This window comes from Mytilus edulis, chromosome 2 (genome assembly GCF_963676685.1).
Source record: "Mytilus edulis chromosome 2, xbMytEdul2.2, whole genome shotgun sequence".
Classification (NCBI taxonomy): Eukaryota; Metazoa; Mollusca; class Bivalvia; order Mytilida; family Mytilidae; genus Mytilus; species Mytilus edulis.
The window spans coordinates 28,351,259-28,377,157 of NC_092345.1; the positions used below are offsets into that span (position 1 = coordinate 28,351,259).

General features: G+C 30.8%; 1 protein-coding gene across 2 annotated transcripts in view; it reads right to left on the reverse strand.

Annotated features, from left to right (window-relative positions):
- LOC139511884 (homeobox protein Hox-B7a-like) overlaps positions 1-25,899 on the reverse strand; it is a 52,334-nt gene that overhangs the window by 18,060 nt on the left and 8,375 nt on the right. Inside the window, exon 2 of one of the 2 annotated variants that reach the window (XM_071299023.1) lies at positions 16,489-16,830. The exons of the other annotated variant lie outside the window; for it this stretch is intronic. The gene's annotated coding sequence lies outside the window, so the exon portion shown is untranslated. The remainder of the gene's footprint in view (positions 1-16,488; positions 16,831-25,899) is intronic. 2 annotated transcript variants of the gene reach the window in all.

A 25,899-nucleotide genomic window follows, 5' to 3' on the forward strand; every position in this document is an offset into this window, starting at 1 on the left:
CAAAGAGCAGAAAACAGCCGAAGGCCGTGCACAACTGGGTCTTCAATGCAGCGAAAAAATTCCTTACCCGGAGGCGGGCCTCGGCTGGCCCCTAAATAAAAATGTGTTCTAGTTCAGTGAAAATGCACGTCATACAAAGATACAAAACAAATAAATGAACTAAAATTAAAAATGTACACATTTCTATCATCTCTTATGTACTGATCATTCACCTTGTGTTGTTGTATGTCTTACGAGCATGGGCTTTGCTTATTGTTGATGACCCCGAACATTCCATCATTAGTTTAGTTGATTCCAAAAAGTTACAATATTATAAAAATATACATTTGTTTCCCTTATGTATTTTTAAAAACTTCTAAACATTTAGGATATCATTTATATTTTATGATCTTAGGTTATACAACAAATGGAAGTTTTTAACGACCTTGACTGGCTATACAGCCCTTGCACGGTCGGCTTAGGTTATATATAATACTGTATAAAGTTCGATTTACAAGTTATCTGCTGCAAAGCGGTATTATGGAGTACAATCAGTTCGAGAGTGGATTTTCAATACTTTGCAGTTTAGTCTTAATAATTTCATTCCAATAGTTGCTTTAGATACAGACAAAGTGCATATGTAGTAAATCCGACAAGTTAAAAGTTAAAAATAAAGTAACATAGCTAAAATCACGTTCTCTGTTTCGGATTGTTGTGTTTGCATCTGCTAAAAATGAAAGTCTAATAAGACTTAACGGAAATCAACTTCCAAAGCCTGCTATTTTTGTTGAGCTTTGGAAGTGTTTCGCGTAAAGTAGAAATTAAACTCTAGAGAGATCTTAAATGGGAGCATTAGTCTAGCTCAAAACATTGCTAATACAGTACCAAATGCTTTGATATTGGTTTTTAATAGATTGGAAGTTTTTTATGAAACGATGTAGCTCTCTATGGCAAAAACTGTCTAATGGAAAGAATAGTAAATGTATAGTTATATTCATACGTATAATTTCTCTGTGCCATGAATGAGACTTTATTGTTGTAATACATACAGCTCTTCATAATTTAATAAAGTGATATATATATAATTCATAATTTCAATTTTACTTTAACTTAGTGGCATGGATTGACTGGGACGAAGAGGCACTCTAAACTTCAATTGAAGTAAGATAGTATGTTGTAGTAGGATAGGTATTGCAGTAGGATAGATATTGTGTTACAAAATAATACCTTGGGATTCAGAGTTGAGTTGTTATAAGAATTCTTTGGCGAATACAATACCATTCAATTCTGGTGATATGTATTGGTAAACTTTACTTTACAGAAGTCCAAATCTCTTTAATGCACTAATATACAGAAGAACCTGAATGAAATTCATTTAACACCAAAACGGAGTGTGTGGATATGGCTTACTAGTCATCCGAGGCATGCATCCCCGCCATGTGAAGTCACACATCGTATTGGTTAGCAAAATTCGTGATGGTGATCGCAATTTGAATGCCCGTTGTGTGTCCTTTCTAAATCTTAAATTACATACGGAATAGAAACGATAAACTACTACCAGAATGATTTAATGGATTATGTCTAAAAAACACTGTTGTAATTTTGATCAAGTGAAATATTAGTGGATTTCTTTTTTTTTAAATGGCAAACCTGATTTGAATAAAATAGGGATATGTTATTTCGACAGACCCCCCCCCCCCCCCCAAAAAAAAAAAATGAAAAGAACATAAAAATAATAAAAAAAAACACAAATAACAAATATCATATGAAATTAATTTTGTCATTCACCAACCAAACATTTATATAAAAACTATAAAAATCTATTCATTTACTTTTGTATACAATTTTATTTGCGAAACTTTGCTGGAAACCTTCCTAGAAATATTATAATTCTTGAAGACGAAACATTTAAAATAGAATCATATTCAAAACAGTGTGGCTGTGGCCATTGATTGACAACCTAAATTATCCCATTGACTGGGACAGATTAAGTAAACGTTTGTCTGTAACGATCACTGCTCACTTCTGACTTATTATAGAATTTAAACTGTGAGGTCACCAAACGTTTTTAACGCCTTTAATAATTAAAAAATCGTAAAATTAATCAGGAATATTACCTTTAGGTTTTGATTTATATTATTGATATAAATCAAAACATCGTGTTATTCCTTCCTGATTAATTTTTCGAATTACTTTATTTAGGTTTTGAGAACCTTTGGTGACCCCACAGTTTCAGTGTCTTTAAAAAGTACATAGTGAGCAGTGATCGTTACAGACAAACCTTCACCTACTTTGTCCCAGTCAATGGGATAATTTAGATCGTCAATCAATGGCCACAGCCACACTGATTTGAATATGATTCTAGACCTAGTTTTTGATACCAGTGCGTTTATTGTTTTCGTGATTAAAGTTATCGCTATTATTTTTGACAATCTTTTTGTGAGAAAATTCATTTTATCACATGTCTACCTTTGTCCCTTCTTTTTCGATCTTTGAAATAAATATCCCTAGCTTAATCCTCTAATACCATTTTCGAGTTTGGTCTTGAGGAAAACGATGATATACATGGCTGACCCGTATTAAGAGAGAGCCATATTTCTTGTACGTTCTAGACACCCTTGTAGATTTCGAAAAAGAGCAGGCTAATGCCGCTACAAGGCAGCACTCGCACCCGCAAAATGGAAAGGGGTTAAATTACTATAAGTTGCAAAACTTGTTTCCCAATCCACTTTAAATAAATATGTTTAAACTAATCCTCTTTAATATACATATTTCTGTTAGGAATTTTAATTTTAAGTTTAAATGTGCTCTGCAGATGGAACACCACAACGAAATAAAACCTAGCAGCCAATAGCATGTAAATGCTTTTAGTGAAAGTAATTATTCAATTATAAATCTTTTGTATGAAAAAAAAGACTACTATTAAAACACACAAAACATTAATCACAAATGCCACTTGGTAATAACTATTGTATCAAGATCAACATATATATGTGCATACGTATTGCATGCAATGTTAATAGAACTTTGAAGTGAAATTTAATATGCAGTACTTTTTGCTGCATCATGTAATATGCCCGTTTTCTTTCTTTTGGCTTGTAGATTTAATCAAAGCGAAGATATTAATGAAAATGGCTGTAAATTGTTTTCTTATAGACCAATTTGATTCGATAATAAATTGATTAACGTTTCTGTAAACGGATGGTTGCTCTGTACTACAAAAAATGTATAAAATATGTACATGAACAGAGACAGGTATAGCATAGGTATCTGAGAAGAATAATTAAAATCTGTGAACTTAAATTTCATATACTGAACCCAGGGCAACACACTTTCTTACCGGCATACAGTTTAGATCCCGTATAAGGTAATTTTGAAATTTATGTTGCCAAATAAATGCACCTGGTTGATTATTTATTTTTATTTTGACCACGACTATTAACTTTGCAGTATATCAAGTCTTGATAGGGGAAATTTATGTTTCCTTACCATTTGTAAATCATATTCTAGACATTAAATATGTACGTAGAGTGGAGAAGAAGATATAAAGATGCACACTCATATGTCAACGCGACGCTCTACTTGTAATACACGACATAAATGTTGCACATAGTAAATTATTAACTCCAAATTAACTTCATATTAATTTATAGACTTTTGTATCCTTGGGGATCAAACAGAGGATGTTTAAATCTTTTACCTTCGTTTATTCATTGATAATAAGATTTCCCTTAGGCAATTGAAAAAGCATGTTTTACAATTCAATTACACATTGATAAATTGGAAAATTTTAACAATACAGCTATAATTGTTGAAGTGAAAATAATCTGATATAAATATATACCCTTTGCGTACCCCAAACTGACCAAAAACAAAGGAATGACCATAAACAATATTGGTAATTGAAACATGCACGCGCCAGTCGCGAGGCAGGTTTAAAGACATTAGTTACCTGCGCAAAGTGCATGTCACAACGTCAATCACTGTGTTAAATCAGGAACCGACAAGTCTACTATCGGACATGGACAGGTCCATACTACAACGTAAATCATATTTGAACATATGTAATGTCCAGTGTACTTCTTTGTCGGCCAAAGTTTCAGTTTGTGCGGCATGTCCTTTCGCGGATATAAGACATAAAAATGAAAGGTTGTCAACATTAAATGAACACGTTAAAACAAGGCGGTATAGTTGACCAAGTTAGTCTTAACTAAGTTTGTCAAATTTGTAATTATTATTGTGAAGTTTTGATTGTTGTGTTTGATTGTCTTCTATTATTGATACGTCAGTGTATATGATTAATCAAGTTTACCGTTATCACTGTGACTATTTATTTTCCTTAAATAAGAAAGTACAATTGATATTCGTTCGATTAATAACTACACGTATCACTAAATATTTCTTGTTTTCGCATTTTCATCCAGAAACACTGAGAAGAAGTAATTTTAGAATGATAATGAGGACTCAAGATATTTTTGCTCTTTGTATCTGAGGTTGCATTTGTCTTAACATATACCCAATAGCTCCGTTAATATATGCCAAATACTAGTAACAAAAATGTACAGACAATATGTTTAGATTTCAAACCATTAGAACAGTCAGAACCGTAACTTTTTTTTAAATATTTCTATCACACAGACTTCTTTCGTATGGTTGACAGTCTCCCTAGGAAACATGCACCACATAAGGGACAGAGCTCTAACACACCTGTTATAACCATTTCCCATCCTTTACACGTGCCGATATTGACATTGAAAAGGGGGAACTTCTTAGAAAAAGGAGTAAAAGGACCATATTGTGACACAAATTTGCTGTTATTTTATCTATATTTTTTTCAGGTAGCAAGGGCTTCCATATGTACATTTTTGAAAATGTTTTTAAGTAATGTATTCCGAAGCTGACTTAAAATGCTGCTATTTGAAATAATGTATTTTTATAGGCTAGGAAGATAAATAAAATTTTACATCAATTGAAACTGACAAGGTTTGCAGGGTTGAAATGGAAAATTACCTTGATTTACCACCTATGAAATCTGCATCCTGTAAATATTCTAAATCTATAATGGATTATTGAGAAACATATTAATCAAACCCACCGTTATTATTATGTGGTAATTATATAAATCGCCTACTACCACTAACTATTGATAAATAAATCCATTAGTGCACAATTCATGCACGGGTGTCATTAAATTCCAAACGGGGATCTATAAAATAAATGATAAATGTCTTTATCATATACTATTGTTTCTACTAAGACGAAACTTTTGTAGAAGAATATACAAATCATATGACCTAATTTGTACCAATTTAACTAATGTGTGGATCTTCACATAATAATCTACTAAATTTGTTTAAAATCACTTTATCGTGGATACTAATGTTTTTCTATAATTGACAGAGATTGTTTCCCCTGATCATTAAATATCTATTATTTTATCTAACTGACAAAACACTCATTTATCAAATACAAAAAATTATTGGATGTTACGTAAAGTCATGACACGAGGGGATATATGACTTGTATGACTGGATTGAATACGTCTATCTTCTTGGTAACCAGTCGAGTCCAATACCATTGCCTCTTTTTCATGTCTTAATTATTTTCAGTAGTAATTTATTACTGCATACGAGATACTTCTTCTCAATTGGTTGTATTTTACTGAAATTTTTCCGATTTATTAATTATAAAATGATACAGATCGGTTATTTTTTTGATTTTTGATAAAGAAAATTACGGTCTGTTTTGTCCGTATTTAGGTCTTCAGTCCGTTTGTTCAGAGTATTGCCCTTCCAAATTTGTAATGATAATCTAACGTAACTATCAAAGAATCTGCCAGTGCTCCGATTTAGCACGTACTATAATTATGCACCACTCATCTTATCTTTTTGTCATTGTTACTTTTGCGGTTTCAACCACAACTTTTTGAAAAATGTCTACAGTTTTTATATTTTTTATCGTGCATTCTTTCAGAAGTTGCTTAACCTTTTTGGTGATTCTTATCCATCTAACGATTTAAAACAGACACCAAATTGCATAATAGACCCGAACTACGAAATTCACTCGAAATTACTTTTTGAAAGAAGGGAATATATTCTTATAATTGATGACAGAAACTAATTTCTCGAAAGATCCTACCACGCATATTTGATTTAGAAATATCTGACAAGTGTCACAACAAGTCCGCCATGAATTGTCATGTAGTTAAAATGGTGTTGAACATTACTTTTGGAAGCTAAACATGACATCCTGTCAAATATTTTTTCCTGATTAAGTTTATAAACAATAACTGTGGTTTTTGTATTTCATATAACATCCCTGCAACCACTAATTTCTAGTACTCTACACAGATCATTGGTTCCATATAGGTCAAACAGATAACCTCATTTTGACAGGTATGCAAGTATTGGGAATGCATTTTCATGCTTGAGAGGAATAAGAAAATGCGGAAACAAAAGTATGGAAACAGGTAATTAACGTATAAGGAAGCTAAAAATGAGAGGGCGTCATTTTTATAAGAAACAAATTTCACATAAAACAAGAATGTGTCCAAAGTACACTGATTCCCCACTTGCACTATCATTTTCCATGTTCAATGGACCGTGAAATAGGGTAAAAAGTCTTATTTGGCATCAAAATTAGAAAGATCATACCATACGGAACATGTGTACTAAGTTTCAAGTTGATTGGACTTCAACTTCATAAAAAAAACTACCTTGACCAAAAACTTTAACCTGAATCTGGCACTTCCGTTTTCTATGTTCAGTGGACCGTGAAATTGGAGTCAAAAGTCTAATTTGGCTGTTAAATTAGAAAGATCATATCATGAGAAACATGTGTACTAAGTTTCAGGTTGATTGGACAGCAGATTCATCAAAAACTACCTTGACCAAAAACTTTAACCTGAAGCGGGACAGACGAACGAACACACGGACGAACGGACGCACAGACCAGACAACATAATGCCCCTCTACTATCGTAGGTGGGGCATAAAAAAAATGAAAACAACACTTTATGAATTCCATGTTTCGGAAGCGCTTTTCTAGATTTACCTTCACAAAGAACGATTGAAGCTAAATACCAACAAGATCAAGAACCGAAACAGTTGAAGATTTGATAAAAAGGACCTAAAATCGTTTAGGCAGATTCCGAATCATTAAACATAAATTGTCGTATGCACTGCTATATAAAATCTGCAGACATTTTAATTCTGTCATGGATCTTACATGCCTATATTTTGTGCATTACCGGTTTCATTGTTTTCTTAGATTTAATTCCGTATCTACATATATAACGAGAGACATAGGTTGAGCAGGAGTATATTCATTGAACAAATTGAACGACCTTAAATAAAATATAATTATTTACAATTCATTCAAAAATAAAAACACGTTATAAACTTCAATCGTTCAAAGAGCTTTTCTGAATTTATCTTCATCAGGTAGGTTCAACACCGAATTTTAAAAGACGATAATGTACAAGAACCGAAACAGTTAAAGAGATGTGTGACCTATAAGGACAGTAAAAGGTGCCAAATCTTTCTAAGATAAACTTAGAAAGTTCTCTTTTTACAAAGCAATGAATTTCAACAGATTTTAAACTCTACATGACAATTTTTTTGAAACTGTTCTTAGATACACGAATGAGTAAAACTACTGAAGAATTGTTTTTCAGAATTCAGTAAGTGTCATGGTGTTAAAACAATAATAATGTAACAGTTGTAAAATTTAAAAGATTTACATCTATCTGTTAATATTCATTAAACTTCAAGGTACAAAAAAGTCATATGAGAGAGATTTTTATCATCAAGGAAGCCAGAACAAACACCTGTATAAAGAAACATTTGAGCAGAGTGTAGATAGGAACACTATGTTTCCTCTGAACAAGGACAGCAATTAATCTCAGCAACAATACAATAGAATGTTGCCTAAGCATTAGCAAGAACACAGGAAACGGTATAGCTTTGATCAGAAGAATTACTTTATAAGATAAAATAACATTCGATAAAAGATGCTTTATCAAAAATGAAGACCACTTTATAACTGTAAACAGAGTAAGGCCATACGGCACATTAGTCACAGTAAGGAAACATTTATCTTCTGTAACAGTTAAACTTTTGTGCCACAACTATGTTGATCAATAAATACCATAGTCATTATTTTGAAATCTTCATCAGTTTTAAAATATCGTTTCCTAACTTCAATCAGGAGAGGTCATCAATGACTTTCTTTGAAGACACCGAAGTTTTTAACAACCTAGCCTTTGTCCAAATTATTTAATAGATAGGTATGCAAGATGACCACCAGGACAGAGTGACCACTTTAGAAAAAGACAAGAAAATGGAGAAAATAGAAAAAGGTGGTATTATGAAATAATAAATCTTCAAAAGATTTTTGTTATCACCACAAAGACAATAGCAATAACCCGACCACCGACTTTGGCAGACGACCGATTCAAAGAAAAGGGAGTGACCACAAAACAGTATGTCTCGCGAGTTAAAAAAAAGTTGTTGCACAATATATCCCGCCCCCTATAAATGATATCAACCGTACTAACAATATCTCAATTTTAACATCAGACAAAGTTTTAATAGCTTCAAGGCAAACTTTTTGTGTTGAAAGTGACCAAATCCACAACTGTTGTACGAAAACAAACTCCTAGTAAAGAATCATTTTCACATTATCGACTCGACAATTGTTAAACCTTAAGAAAGTAAGTTTATTACCATTTATCCGTTCACTTTTGATCAATGAACCGTGTCACGTGACACTTGATTGTCATCATTCCGGTCAATTTCACGTTCAACAGAATTTCCGATCTGTCGTTTTCGTCTGTTGCAGTAAAATAGAAATTAATATATATTTGTAAAATTAATTTGGAAGTTTACATGGATCAAATGTGTTTCCATAAAGAAAATTTATTTTAAATTTGAATTGATCTTGAAATTGCGACAACACAGAAGAAAAACTAACATGTCAGATTTTATGCATGACCGTATACGATTTGCAACAGTCCCGCCTTTCGAAAAAGCAATATTTTCCTAAACACACATCAAAGTTCTGTCTTTTTAAGCATTTGTAATAAATAGGTTTTGTTTAAAAATAAATTTGTGTGGGTAAACTTCTTCGGTAATATATTGCTATCGAAGAATAGTATTTTTTTTTTGTAAATTATCATTTTGATGAATTTTCTTGTCAACGAAAACCTGTTGGAGGGCACTATTAATGCCCCCTTTAACAGTTTTAAATCACTATCGGAAAATACAATGTAAACGGATTTAAACGATACGGTTTCTGTTCATTTTTATGACAAAAAACACAAAGTTTTAGATGAAAAAACATTTATACAGAAGGATGCTGATGATAAAAATGAACAACACAACAAGGAAAGAAAAAAAACCAATTATAGTAACAATAGAAAATAAATTGAAAAATATAAAACTTGGATAAATAATTCTGAAGCTAATAATGATACTGATGAATTATTTGATATATGTTACAAATAAAGGTTAAGTATTATTTTACCAATAAAATATTAAAAAAGAAAGCATTTCGAATTACATGTTCAAATCTCTTATGGAATACATTGATGACAACTATTCAATTATCAAACAAGAGGTCATGCTTATAAGTCATTTAAGAAACTGTCATGTACAATAGCAAAAAAAGAAAAAAAACGAACATTCTGCAAAATGACGTGCAATCGAATGTAACATACTGTTTAAGGATCGTAAATTGTTAATACTTTTTATGATAATTTATGTACTAAGTAACCTTAAAAACTTGCATACGAAAAGGTCATCAGACGAGGCGGCATCTTGATGAATTAGCAATTTATAAGTCCATTTATAAGATATTGATAAAAATCTTGGAAAGCATACCTTAAGCTTCTAGCGACATGCATGTGTACGATAGAAATCCGTATTACTTGTATAGTCTTTCAACAGTCACCAAACAGAAAGGATCAATTTTGACTTATTTCAAATAATTTTGTCAATTAAAAACCCATTTTGCTATATATTATGAAAAATGAATTAGATGCGATAAAGGTAAACGTTTGACACCTTAACTTGTCCAACTGACAAAAGTTAAATGACGTGTTTAAATAATATCAAAAGGTGTTTTTTTAACAGATACCATTTCAGAGGACTGACCGGGACAAATACCATCAATCATAACTAAATATATAAATATTTACCATATCCACACTTGATGACCGGGTGATATAAAGTTGTATATTTTATTAATCGAAAGGAAATAAGTCAAGAATAGATTAATAAAAGAATTTTCCGACAAATATACTTCAATAAAAAAACTATGCTGTAACTTTTATAGTGCAATGCATAGTTGAAACGGTTAACTCCTCTAATTTAAATGATATTTTTTTTAATTAAATACCGTAAATTAAAAATAAAAAAAATAATATGTGTATGTTTTGATGTGCATGTTCAAATGTATGATTGAGACCCAAACAGTGATGTACCCAAGATCCTTATAGTTGTAGAAGGTAGATTATTTTTTTATTATCATGTCAAAATGAATTCACCCCTACAGCAAGCACAACACCAGATTTATACCCCTTACAATTTTAGATGGCAGTATTTTCCCTTTTTGGACAAGGGTATATGGTTTTAAGTGAGGTTTGTCTGTTTTCTGTATGTTGTTTTGCTTTCTGTCGTCATATTTTCATGATTATGTAAGTACCATTTGATTGGTCATTATAATGCCCAATTCAACCCATTTATATCTTCTATCTTAGTTATAACGTTTGTGTAAGGAGTGTACACACTAAGCAGTTAACAACGAACAGCGTTCTACATGAAGAATCATATTTCGAATTATTCCTCCTATTTCAATTCAATGCGCATTCGTTGTTTATATATGGTATAAAAAGTAGCAAAGCAAAAGAATAAAAAATCTGTACCTGAAGATTTTCGGTTGCATTTATAATCAGACTCCGAAACAGTGGTAGCGTTGTCTATGTTACGCTACGCTTCTATTGACTTGTAAAAGTTCAGCAATGAAACATAACCGATGTTTCGTAGTTTAATTTATAATCTCTATTAAAACAAAAATAATCACGATCCTTTTTAGGGTGTATCGACACCAGGCATAATATATATATAATGATATCCCTGATCACTAACCATCTTTTGAATTGCTATCAGCCCTAGTGCATAGTTGATAGAAATAATATCAGTTAGGGCATTATATTGTCATAAGGAAATGCCCATATCAAGCCAGGAATATGGCAGTTGTTTTTCATTCTTTTGATGTGTTTAATTTTGCCATATGATAAGGGACTATCCGTATTCAATTTCCCTTGAAGTTCTACTTTTTGGAGATTCAAGGAATACCAGCTTTTATGTCGAATGTTCATTTTATAAATCAAATTATCTGACTCTATAAAAAATAAACACAAAATATATCAATCCTTGTAAAAGTAGACGTTCAAATTGTGACATTGCAATTAAAAAAAAAGGATGTTCTTTAAATAAAAACAAAAGTTTTTTAAATATACAGAATTCATAATATCAATTTCTTAGATAAACTTTATAGTTATTCTACAAGACAAATCATTATCATCATAAACCGTTCAAATGGTATCGATATATACAATTCGAGTGCAGCTTACATGTGTTTTTGCATGATAATATATAACAAAAAGATGAAAGATTCGATTGCTAAAATGGCATTACAGTAATAATTAAATACATTTACACCCATCAAATTATACATGTAACGCGATATTGCATTATATAAAGTACAACATGCAAAAACACTTGATTGAAAGAAGAGAAAACGGAAGTATGAACAAACCGAAAAGAACATTCATCTTCAAGATAGCATAAAACCACTTGTCATGTAATTGGAGTGTTATATTGAAGATGATGTAGACAAGGCAATTTAATAAGGCCTATCCCGAAAGATAACTTTTTAAACGGCAGAACTATAACACCAGAAAAAACACAGTTAAGGGGACACACAACTTATACTATGAGGCTAAAAAACGCGAATGATAACACTTTCATGCATGCTACACGTGTGTCGAGGGTCTGTGTGCCATGGACTAGTGAAATAGCTCATTTATAGCGATCACTAGCCTGTTAAAAACACTAAGACGAATTCGAACCCCCTCGTGGCGGGTTTGTTTGACTCTGGTTTTTAACTGATTAGGACTGGCAGTTGTCCTGCCGAAAATGGCGTAAAACACAAATAATCAATCAACCAATCAATTCTATCTGTCGAAATAACTGAAATCTTGTAAGATCCTGACCACAATTTTTTGAGAACATAAAGGATACAAATGTTACAAAGGAAAGCATATAAAATCGTCTACGGTCAATTTTAACTCAGGGAGTTGCAACTGTAGCTGCCATTTGTTCTCGAAAGAGTTGTGGAAAAAAAATTCTCCGATATATATTTCTATATGTATGTCATAACCCATGATATTGAAAAAATGTCAACCATTGTGAATAGCTTTTATAAAAGGAATAAATAAATACAGATTGTAGATAACTATACCCTTAAATCACCGAGCGTTATGAATATCTGTGGTAACTTGATACCATAAATCATTTATAAATGAAACAAATAAATTCAATAATTAAGAAAAGGAACAAGTTGTTTAATTCAATTGTTATCGCCATCATCATTTATGTATGCCTAAATATTGATGTATATTAATGGCTGAATATTTAATATAATGTGTTGAATGTGTAGTAATATTTTGGTAAATCATTTTTTTCTAATATTTGACCCCATCCAAACATTATGAGCACCCTTTGAATCTATTTTACCCAGCATTTTCCAAATATTTGATTTTTACATCGTGTTTGAAATGTTAAATACAACTGAATTTAATTCACAAACGACCATCACGAAGTGGTTGTGCGTTTAGAAGACCATTTGGGCTCGCGAACCTTTGAAACATTGATAGACCATCGACACGTCTGAATTCATATTCGTTATTTAATTGTGGTCCAATTTAAATGGAACGTTTTAATTTCGACGTGTAAAAGGCTGATAAATTACCACTGATAAAAACTAAATGAAATATATAATTGAATGTATTAATTGGTTCTATTTGTGAATATGGGAATGTTAAATGTATTTATTGTTACTATAGATGAGTTTAAATAAATAAAGCAATTATTCTACGGAAGAGTTTTGTTTTGTGTTTCATTCCCGTTCAACAACGTTGTTTGTTGATATTTGTGCAACCGAAATCATATACATACGTAAAAACTCATTTGGTAGTTCAGTTCGTACAGATTGTTACTAAATGTTCACAGATCTAAATAATCACTTTTCTTTTTGATGTAGAACATTATCATTATAAAAATAGACTATATGTTTGAAAATTATGATCAAGACTCGATAACAATATTTATGGGGCTTACTTGGAACGGTGCCATTGTTCGTCTGCTTACGTCAAGAAAGATAGCAATAGCCGGTGTTAGACAGTAAAGTGTTATTCAAAAGTTATGTTTGTGTATCCTTGAATGTCCATTCTAAACTAAACATTATGTTGTTATACCTATTTCTTGTTTTATTCAAATTTTTTATTCGAGAATTCATTCGGTTTATTCATTTTCAATGTTTAGAATTAGAAGCCATGACAATGCGAACATGCCATTAACCAATGCTCATAATTATAGAGTAAGTAATAGTAGCAAATGACATTTGTTACAACAATCGCTTTGAGATGATCTTGTGAATAAAGATAATTATTAACTAAATAATAATGAAATAAATAGAATTATGCCATTGTTCACAAACATGATAATACATTGTCATGGTTTACTACAACATATATTCAATCACCCTCACCCATATCGAGTTTTTAAAACATACATTTTCAATTAAACGAAAAGACAGAGATTGAAATAATGTGACATTAAAAACATTGGTTCACTTATTTTTCATAATATATGGAATTATTCATATGTAATCAACCTGGATATATGTCATCAGTATATTTATCGAAACATACCAAATATGAAAGATAACATAAATAAAATGCAATATATCATCCAATTTATATGACGAAAATACACACAACATGCCAAATATCAATTCAAATAAAAATAATAAAAATCATTATAATAGTTTATGATAGTTCCTCATTAATTTGCCCTGTCCCATACATTTGTACAAGTACTCCTTCCAAGAAAATTGAAAACATGTGTCAACTTACAACTATTTAGCCAAAATGCAGCCTTCAGAAGGAGGTATTATGAAAGGGGTTTTTGAATTTGTCTTCATATGAATATATAGATGTAGTGATGTTTACATATTAATAGTAACTTTTTAATCCAAATGCACTATGTGCCGTTTTTCAATTTTAAGATAGACAAAATGTATTTAATGATTCAGTTAAACTCATTATAGATACCAGGACTAAATTTTGTATATACGCCAGACGCGCGTTTCGTCTACATAAGACTCATCAGTGACGCTCGAATCCCAAAAAGTTAAAAAGGCTAAATAAAGTACGAAGTTGAAGAGCATTAAGGACCAAAATTCCTAAAAGTTATGCCAAATACAGCTAAGGTAATCTATGCCTGTGGTATAAAAGCCTTAGTTTTTCAAAAATTCAAAATTTTGTAAACAGTTAATTTATCAATATAACAATATCAATGATAGTTCATGTCAGCACAAAAAGTGCTGACTACTGGGCTGGTGATACCCTCGGGAAAATAATTCTCCACCAGCAGTGACATCGACCTAGTGGTTGTAAATAAACTCATCATAGATACCAGGACTTAATTTTGTATATACGCCAGACGCGCGTTTCGTCTAAAAAGACTCATCAGTGACGCTCGAATCCAAAAAAGTTAAAAAGGCCAAATAAAGTACGAAGTTGAAGAGCATTAAGGACCAAAATTCCTAAAAGTTATGCCAAATACAGCTAAGGTAATCTATGCCTCAGGTAGAAAAGCCTTACTTTTTCAAAAATTCACACAAAATTTTGTAAACAGTTAACACCGTAATTATAAGTATGTATATACCCACTGTTGGACAAGTTTCAAAAAGTATAACAAAAATACTAAACTCAAAGGCATATTCAAAAATGGGAAATCCGTATCAACATAATTAACGCTACAATCAACGAAACAAATGAAGACAACTAATGTATTTTCTCAATGTCAACAACATTCGTCTTCATCTTTTATAGATTTATTACAAGATCGACCCTTCCGGAGCACCCGAGATCAGCCCTATTGTTTTCAAGGGATTTTGTTGCACAACCTTCAGCTTTCTAAACATATGGACAAGCAATAAAAGTAAGGCATTATCAAGACCCGTCATATACCAAGCACGCTATTCACACACGAAGCCGTGTCCGCTGTGTATGTTCCTTACATAAAAAAGCATTAAATAAAAGACAACGAATGATATTTGTTTTATTAAGTCTATGTCCACTTAAAGTAAAAATGATGAATATTAAATGAATACTTATTAAAATGATTATTTTCGAATCCCTTTCAAATTACAAAATAAAATAAAACCTACTTTCTATTGTTTGTTAAAGAGTCAGTGATTCTATGTTGGTATTTTCGGAATGATAGAGTTCATTGTAAATTTCAGAAACTCAAATTTGATTTTTATAGTGTTTGCCTGCTGTTAACGCCAATGTTTCTCTTGGTGTCCATTAAACTTTTATGTATTTAGCTTTCCCATAATTGTGTGACGATCGCATTTAATGAAATTTATTCCTTAAGAGTGTGGCTGGAATGGGTATCATACTAATATGTCAATATTAAAATGTATCATGGCTAGAGATTTTTTTATTTTTTTAATATATTTTTAAATACTAATTTGAATGAACTCTATCAATCCGAAAATACCAACATAGAATCACTGACTCTTTAACAAACAATGGAAAGAAGGTTAAAAACAAGACACTGCATGGTTCACTATTTTTTTTTAAAATAATTCTAATAATTTGTTTGTTTAGCATTAATAGTCGTTTGTACTTAGAAGGGTGAATACTTCACCTGCATTAGTATTATTACTTTTATTTTGCAACTGGTATATTATGTTTTAGTATTTTATTATTTTTTGCATTGTAAATTTACTTGTTTTGTTCATATGCCTTTAATCTTTCGGATCATACATGTACATGTTTTTAATAGATAAACTAATTAACATAATAAATACTTGGGTTTTTTAATTAATAAACTTGTGCATTGAAAACAATGAAAAAAATGTAGATAAAGTGTCCAAGATTTAAATACAAATGGAAAAAGAAATTCTTTATTTGAACAATTATGGACTCTTTCAGAATTTAAATTATACACCGAATCACAGGTTATCGTTCGATTTTAATCAATGAATTTACAAAAATGAAACAATTGCCATAAAACGTAATGCTTAGTTTACATAAATTTAGTTTAAGGGACTTTACATCGAAATTAACATGAAGAAACAAATATAGCAACGTCACCATTTTTCGCGACGAATAATTAATGAAAATAAAATAAGAATAAAGATTATGTTTTACCTTGATAAAAGTTATAGAATGTTCTTTTATTTTGACTATTCATCAAAGTTTTCTTATTCTGCACTCAAACATCAAAAACAATGATAGCGCCAGGTGACAACGGAACAAAAATCATTTTCAAACGAAGAACAAGGATTTCTCTTGTTACTAATCAATTTCACTTGTAGTAATCTTCTGTACAAACGCTGTCTTATTTTCATCGAGACAACAAAATGTCGAATTTGGAGGCCAGTTCGGTACGTTCGATATTTATTACAGATATATTTCCGTTTTACGATCAGAAGTCCTTGTTAGATTCTCCGTCATCCAGTGCAAGTTCTAATCTTGTACTTTTCTCGTCAACTGTCAATAAAAAATAATGTTTTTATAATAACGCATAAACGTGTTTAAAGTTTGTAATATTTTAAGCACATGCATAACTTAATCGGAAAGACGTTTATTGTATAGTCACCTTGTTGTCATGGTAACGTGACCAATTGTTAGTCATAGGGTTAATATGATTATGTTTTTATAGTGGGTGGGGGCTAGTTTTTATAAGTTACCTTTTAGGTCCAAAAAGTAGCTAGGGTCAAACTGACACAAACTGAACACCAGAAAAAATTGCTAGATAAACTTCTGTGAACAGTAACTATACATTAGTTTGATTCATCATTTGGTTATTTCGAGAAATAAAAATATCTTCAGTTGAGCCCAAACCCTAATACTGGTTTCAGAAATTCAAAAGTACTTACGTTGAGAGCTAGCACGTCAAAAGTAACACCATAAAAGGAAAAATAGTTAATGAATAAAACAACTTGATACATATAAATACTTTTCCGGAAGGGGATACATGGGACAGTTTTTTCTATGTATATATGGTTATAGATGGCTCTTGATGTCATTTTGAACAGATAAGGATATAGACCGTTTCGATTGACATGAAAAAAATCGTTTATTGTCATTGAAAAACAAGTTTATTGCAAAGGTTATCTAATGTTTAAGTTTTCTTTTCCGCGGACTTTACTTTCATAGGAATAATTGCTAATGCATTAAGCTTTAGATGTTAGTGATTCCTGTTTGTATACGCCTTTTTTTTGTTTGTTTGTCTAAACATTTAGTTTGTTGCATTTCATTTGCCTCTTTTATGATTTTGACCATCCTTTTAATGAAACCAATTCAGTCTTGTGATACTGTTTATTATTAAATCGAAATATAAATTTAAAAAAAACAATAATTCATATTTTTATGAGTTCAGCAACAAAATAGAATCTTACATTATCCATTTAGTTGGATAAAATAATAAATGAACTCTGATTAAAATATATTTTAACAAATCAAAGTAACTCAAAAGATATTTTTTATACAACAAGTTTTTCTTTTACTTGTAATGGTATGGAATTTATTATATAAACTGCTTTGATCTGTTTTGTTCTCTAGACAGTAGACACATGACTAAACATATAAATATATTAATACTAGTAAATTCATTTTAGTTTGAAAAGGTCATTTTTATACTTATAATGCTTATATGTTCAGTACTGTTCAGACATTTGATTTCAGTCCATCCAATATACTGTTCTTTTCAATTTATAGAGAGGTAAGTATCTATTGTTTTTATTTGCAAAATAGCCGGCTACTGAAAATCAGTGACACTTAAAGATATATCTAGAAGTTCACTACACTTGTCGTGCATAGGATTAGTACAAATTACTAGGTAGATAAAACTATTAGGACTTATTAAATAATCAGAAAGATTGGTAATTTTAACTAATCAGTAAAAACTTATTCAACTACAAAGACTAATTAATAATATGAACGGTACCAATTTTTCTGCACCAGTAGAATGACTTGTAAATAAACAAATGTACTAGTTAGAATACATATAGAACCGATCTAAGTTGACTACAAAATACCGAATTTGACACAAGGAGTTTGTCGTGAAAATTTACATTAAACTGATCATATATAACTTTTTATTAATTTCAACTTTTTATCATCGGTCCAAATTAAGATGAACAATACACGAAAAAAGGTCGGACAGACATTGTATACATAAAAACCAGATAAAGTTAAAACACACGAAATGTCAGCAATCGAACTATACCGGTCACTCAACCTTTTGGAATTATATTAGTCAACAAAATATATGCAAACAAATTAAGAATTTGTCATGCTTTTAAACAGTTTTGACTTTTTCAACTTAACCACTTGAAATAACTGATTACCATGGAGATGACGGAAGTCTACTAAAATATTTTATATTTTGAATTAAAAACGTAATTTGACATTTATTCTTCAATATTGAACAAAACGTTACGTTTTAAACTTGAAATTTAATTCGGTTTATAAGAATGTGACATCTCAATCTTAGTTAAATAAGCTGTTGACATGCGGACACCAGTGCATATCAAATTATATTACTGGACCAAGGACCGTTTTAATATTTAGAGCGCACGTTGAGTTTCAAATATAAAACCGATTATTTTGGCTTAAAAGAAGATGTTTTATTTGTCATATACCGCAAGGATGACATGATGGTATTAAAAAAGAAAGAAGATCAAGATGAGACATATGTATGTTGCGAAATCTATCCGTACATTGTTTTTCTGCTATTTTTAGCCTCACGTTATGCTGGGAAAACATATCAAACTCTCATATTATAGCTATATTTTGAGGAATAGTGTAGAAAATAAACTCATCATAGATGTCAGGATAAATATTTCAACAGCGAAAATTGTTTTACAAGAAAAAGATACAAAGTTTTCAATAAAATACCATAATTCAAAAGTAAAAAAAATACCACCAACAGGATCTACTTACAAACTTGACGTGCCAGATATCAACCGGTAATGGTTCGATTCGTGTTGCTCCGTCTTTTACTTTTGTTTGTTGTTTGTCATGTTGTGCTATTTTCGTTTCTGCCATGAGGTTATCAGTTTGTTGAAAAACTTAAGAGTTTAAATACCCCTTTATTATCTTCCATTTCTCTTTTGATATAAATATGAGAGCAATAAAAACAATCATGAAGTCTTAAAAAATGTACATCGAAATATGTTAAAATGTAAAATCTCAAAAATACTAAACTCCGAGGAAAATTCAAAACGGAAAGTTCCTAATCAAGTGGTAAAATCAAATGATAAAACACATCAAACGACAACAACTGTCATATTTCTGACTTGGTATAGGCAAAATCAAATGTAGAAAATGATGATTAAACCTGGTTTTAAAGCGCTTAGCCTCTCACTTGTATGACAGTCGCATCAAATGTCATTATCTTGACAACGATGGATGAACAAAAAAAAAAGACAAAAGGACACCTACATTTGTTTATAAATTTGGAATCGTTTATTCTTCGGAAAAGATCTCCAACTGCAAACGCCTTTGTAACTTTATTAAACAGCTATAGTACGACTGATTTTTTTTACTTTCCTGTTTTGAAAAAAAAAAGTAAGCAGTCGGGCAATAGAAATATGTGGAATAAGTTTAGCCGCCACGCCGAAAATACAAAGAGCAACACACGCTTTATTTCTGGCTATGTACATTCTGTATATTAAGTTTGATAACCGTTGTTATAAAAAGTACAAAAGGTAAACAATCCCTTTCAAATATTTTAAATATTTCCTACCAAACAGGATTTAACTGCTTTTCTAGATGCAATGTCGTTTAAAATATGTCGATAGTTTGCTTCTGAATAATTTGAAAATGTATATGAGTTCTTTTATTAGTCTTTTAGTTTTATATTCTATAATCCCGTAACGTTGATTTTAATAATTATACTATGAAAAAGGAAAAATTCGTTCAACACAAAAAGTCATATCCGTTTATCCCTGCACTAAAAACATCAAAGAGGCCCTTGTCCTGTTATTTAAGTACGATTGAGACTTAATGTCCAGTTATATCATTGTTTTTGTAATCTGTATGCTAGTGTTACATTGTGTTTATTTAGAAACAATGGCAAAAAACTTCCAAATCCCGCATCAAGCTGTGACATAAAGCGCTTTCCTGGTGAATACAGAGGTATAGATGTCATGGAGGACACTAATGCATACATAATCAATGATTATAAAAGAATTTTGTAGCCAAATGTATTTATCATTGGAGGTGATTCAGTCCGTCACTGGTAACATGTTACAAGGAAACTGCAAATGAATTGCTTGCATTATCATATAATTTCACTCAAATTGTTAAATGATGAAGTTAAGTTTGACGAATATCAACTATAGCATTGCATGTTTTGTGCAACAGTTCATTCGCACTTTTGAAATATTATGGTTCTTCTTATTAGCATGTTTCAGCTTTTCTTGACTGGTTTAATTTCAATTATTAGCATGTTTTGTAGAAATTAATTATTCGAGTCAACCTTTATTTACATTTCTTTTTAACAACAGTGCTACAACAATTTATTAAAAGCCGCGAACAGGAACATATGATACTATAACACCATGTTCAACTCACCATTTAATTTCTTAAAATGTCCTGTACCATGTCAGGAATATGACAGTTTTTTTTATTGCAGTTCAGAGTTTCAGTTTCAGTTTCAGTTTTTCCGTTGTTCTGTCTGTTTTGGTATGTGACCCGGATTTGTTTTCGCTAATTAGTAATGGATGTATGAACATTGACAACGGGATACAACTGTTGCCTTGATTATACCTCGGATCATCTGAGATAATCCACACTTTTTAAACGAGATTGTTTCCATTTAGGCAATGTTTAACAGACTTTTGTTTTATATAAGCTTTTCCCCACGTTGTTGTCTACGTAGCTTTTCCCCAAATTTATGAACTTAGCCAAATTTGTGAATTTAGAAAGTGGCTTTTTGTATCTTATTTAATTATCAAGAAAAAAAACGTATACATAACTATGTTAAGTTTTATTCGTAATGTAAGTAAAATAAAATCATTTTACAGGAAGTATTGTTTTTTTTCTCCAAAAAATAAGCGTTTTAAATTATTAATGGAACATACAAAGAAAAGGAAAAGAAGTGAAACAAATCATATATTAATTTAACCGTTACAAATTGTATAAAAGTTATTAACAAAATACTCATCTTCTATATACATTTCAAACGAATGCAACTTTTGTATTACTAATTGATGAATTATAATTTATTAATTATAATAATATATTATTCTGTTTTTAGCTACAAAACTGAGACATCCTTGTCATTGTCACATGGGAAGAAAGAGAAGACACAATTCAAGGGTACAGATAGCAAGAGTTAAATTAAAATCATATTTCGTCGAAACACATACAAAATATTAACAAACAGAAATAAAAAAAAAAAAGACCACAGAAGACTACATATATATATAACTAAATATTGTGCAACCAAAACCCAGCAAAATAAAACCACGAATTGAGCTCAGGTGCGTCAGAAAGAATGGGACCGATAGAAACATCACAACGTTGAATGGGCCCGAATATTTGTCATCATTTAATTTAGGCTTTAAAATGATAAACATCTTAAGTCTTAAATATCTAGTTAAAAACTTTAGCTTTTTTCGAAAGATTTATTTTTGCAATATCAAAATAAATTGATAAGATTCATTTTTACATCACACTGATGACGGATATATGTTATCCGAAATATTCCTTGATACTTATATTCACTGTTTCCTTTTTAATGTTTGTGTTGTTTTGTACATATATATTAATGCTGCAACCTGCTTTATTTTTTTAGATGTGCAACATGTTGTGATTTTGAGTTCATAAATGGATAACGTTGTCTCTTGAGCAATAATTTTATTAAAACTGACAATTGTTGTCTATTCGTTTGATGTGTTTTATCATTTAAATTTGACTTTCCGTTTTGAATTTCCCTCGGAGTTCGGTATTTTTGTGATTTTTACTTTATTCTTAGTTTTGATTTTTTTGGCGAGAAAAAAAAGAAAACATACTTTATATATATTTTTCTCATAAGCATTCTTTTAGATTCCTCCAGAACGCATTAAATAATAGTAGCATTGCCAGTTGTACAATGAGTTTTCAAATCACAAACCGTTGTTCTTTCAGTCTTTTTTTGATTATTGGTCATTTGACAATCTAAACAGTCCCCTCAACAATTATGTTTTGCATATTCCTTATCTACTTAAAAATATATAACCTATTTCACATTATAAAACACACATTTTATTTAAAGTATTTGCAATTTTTAAAATCTATTTTTTACCCACGTGTAACGTTTATTATTTAGAAAGTTCTGTTAACCATTTGTGATAATTGTAACAAATATTGAACAATTTAATCCAGAGAAAATGATCAATCAGAATACGATTTAGTTACGGTATCAAAAGGCTTAAAAGATGGTAATTGTTTGATAAGTAATTTAGTGGATCATTTATCATATTATATGTATAACGTCATACTACCAAGATAAATGGGTGATCATGATATGGGTAATTGTTTTTCTATTATTAATATTGTTGCTTTTTTTCTTGTAGGGTTATAGTCAAAAGGTCAAAATTTCTTAAGAGGCTTGTAATGCATGGAATGAAAGATGTCAATGACTAAATTCTGGTAAGGATATATGTTATTAAGCCTAAGACAGTCGGATATAAATAGATATGTCTATAGAGAAAAAAATCCTTCAGCTACGTGTTAAACTGAAACAAAATGTAACAATGCAAAATGCAAGACAATATGAGAGCAACGAGGTTGAATAACATTTCAAGCAATGTTATGGGGAGTCTGAAACTAAACCTTCCAAACATTAAAAACATATATAGGTAAGATAAGGATGCTACTTAAACGTATTCGGCAAAGACAGTTCTGTTACAATCTTTTGGCCCAATTTATTGTTGCGGTTGATCAAAATCTGCAAGAAATTGCAACTAAAGCATCAATTTAAAAGCTTATCATGGACATATTGTATCTGATCGAAAAACTATTGCCATACGAAACAATTTCAATATATAGTATAGATTTCTGCGGTTAATTCTTGTCAAGTACTAGTACCATTTATGATACCTTTTAGTCGAAATCATTAATTCATGATTATTATTTTAATACATATTTTGTTATTTATGTTATCGAATGACTTTAAGTCTTTGCCACGTTCAACTTTCTACATTCAATTTCCAATAATTCTTAATACTAGTTCTAAAGGTACTACTAACGTTTTGTACGGTGTATGTTTTAAGCGTTTATCGTATAATATAACATAGAAAACAAACAGTTAAACCTCGAGGATGTCTCAGTGCAACAGTATGGAAAAACGATTTTAGATATCATTGCTATCGCCGTGGTTTCCGCTCAATTAGACTCCCGGAGAATAAAGACCTCGGTTTTTACACCTACTGTTTTGTCGACAGGCATGATACATTGGGAAATTAAAGTTTCTAATATCAAAAGAGGAAAAGTCTTCTGTTGTTAAATTTCATGTAATCTGTTTCCAGTACATTTGGCGGCGAATAAAAAACCAACAACATAAATAATTTTCACAGTTTACGCAAACATAATACGACGTCAGTATGTACAAGACGACGAGTCTATATCCGCAGTTTTTGTTATTGTTGGGGGATTCTTATAGTACATATCTATTAGAACATACAGTCCTTCACCTCAAGTTCCTTGCGATAAATTATGTATCAACAATTAAACACTCCATGAAGCGTAGTTGTGGACTTTGTGGTAACATTTGTTGATTCGAAAAAGAAAAAAAAATGCTTTGACGCCTATGTAACTGTATACGTTTTGTATAGCTACATTGTGACCGTAAGTTACAAGAAAGGAAAAGGGGTAGACATTGATATAGTTTCGTTGTCTTCATTTTAAACGGACATTCTTTGGATTCTGAATAAAAATGTCAAAAAGTTTTACACAACGAAAAAAGTATGTTTGATAATTCACCATGAGGTGCAATTAAGACTGAATTTAGTATTATATGTTTATTTTTCTACCAATGATTCTGTTTCAATAGAAGTGGAATGGTAGTCCAAATGGTACCATCCGCACAGCAAGCCTGTTCATATGTTGTATGTATACTGAAATGATTTAAAATCTATAATTTTTATTACTATTGATTTACGATGAATGCGTTTTGAAAAATGAAATATATACGGTACTGACTAAAGTTACAATATTTACCATTAATGCGTTTTTATTTTAATCGTTTATTTTTACAGCATTGCACAAAACAAGAGTAAAGATTATTTTTGCAGCAAAACGATTTAACTTCAAGTAAAAGAAAACATATATTTAAGGTGAAAGTGGTATTTAAAACAACATGACTCGCATGGTTTAGACCTGTTCGTCACCTTCGTACAGCTACGGGTCAACGTACATCCTTCAATAATGACCAAAATTGATATCGTATATTGAGGCAATATGATTACCATGTACTTTGAAAGACAACACTTACAGTTCGGAGTAAGCCAATCACACTAACAAACAAAAAACAACATAACTTGAAGATGGCAAACAACGGTTTTCACAGGACTACAGACCTGTGGCTGTTGAAAGACACATATGCAATGTGGTGGAGTTGAACATGTTATTGCGAGTACATCCCCAAACCTGTGTGTGTACCAGAACAACGGTACGGTTAAGTTGAAAGGGATTTTCTTATCGATCAAATCTATACGTAGCACTACAAAATCAAAAAGAAAAGTACCGATTTCACAATACAATACTCGCAGTAAAAATCCTTATTGTGGCTTGTGAATAAACCCTATTTCCCGAACTAAAATATCACGTATTTTGTGAATGAATTAAATAAACACATGCGGTGTAAAACCACCAATGCAAAATCCCTATCTACTAAAAATCTATAAAATTACATGCAGTTTAACTTCCAGGTATATACTGATTATGTAACTGTATATGTACTATATAGTTACATTGTGACTGTAATTCATAAGAAAGATAAAGGTGTTTCTGAAAATCTTATATTTGTATACTTTGGAGCGCATAATTCTTCAAATTTTAAATAGTACATTTGGGCTCAAAATGTGCTAAATTCATGTCTCTTTCACGAAAAGTTAAATACCTGCAATTTTTTTGTTTAGTATAAGTAAAAAATGACTCCAAAGGCACTGTTTCGCTTCATTGTGGGGATAATATTACATACGTTCTAAATTGGAGGGAGTGAATTAGTGGTCTGACACCAGAACTGTATATACTGCAAAATATAGACTAAAAGACATAATGATTTATCGTTCAGACTGTTAAGATCAAAATAACAGTTACATATTAATACTAGTTTACTAATGGCCAGCCAGGACACATTATACATCTTTAATTATTGTTAATAGAGAACTGATTATTCGGTAAAGGATTAAACCATTAAATAAGTCTTAATGCATATGTGAGGAGTAAAAGTGCTTGAGTTTAGTATTCACAAATAAATTTTTAACACCTGGCAGGTGAACATTGTGTTTTTCGTATATGCTTAAACTAGTGTCATTAATACTACACGTGTAAAATAATTATGCA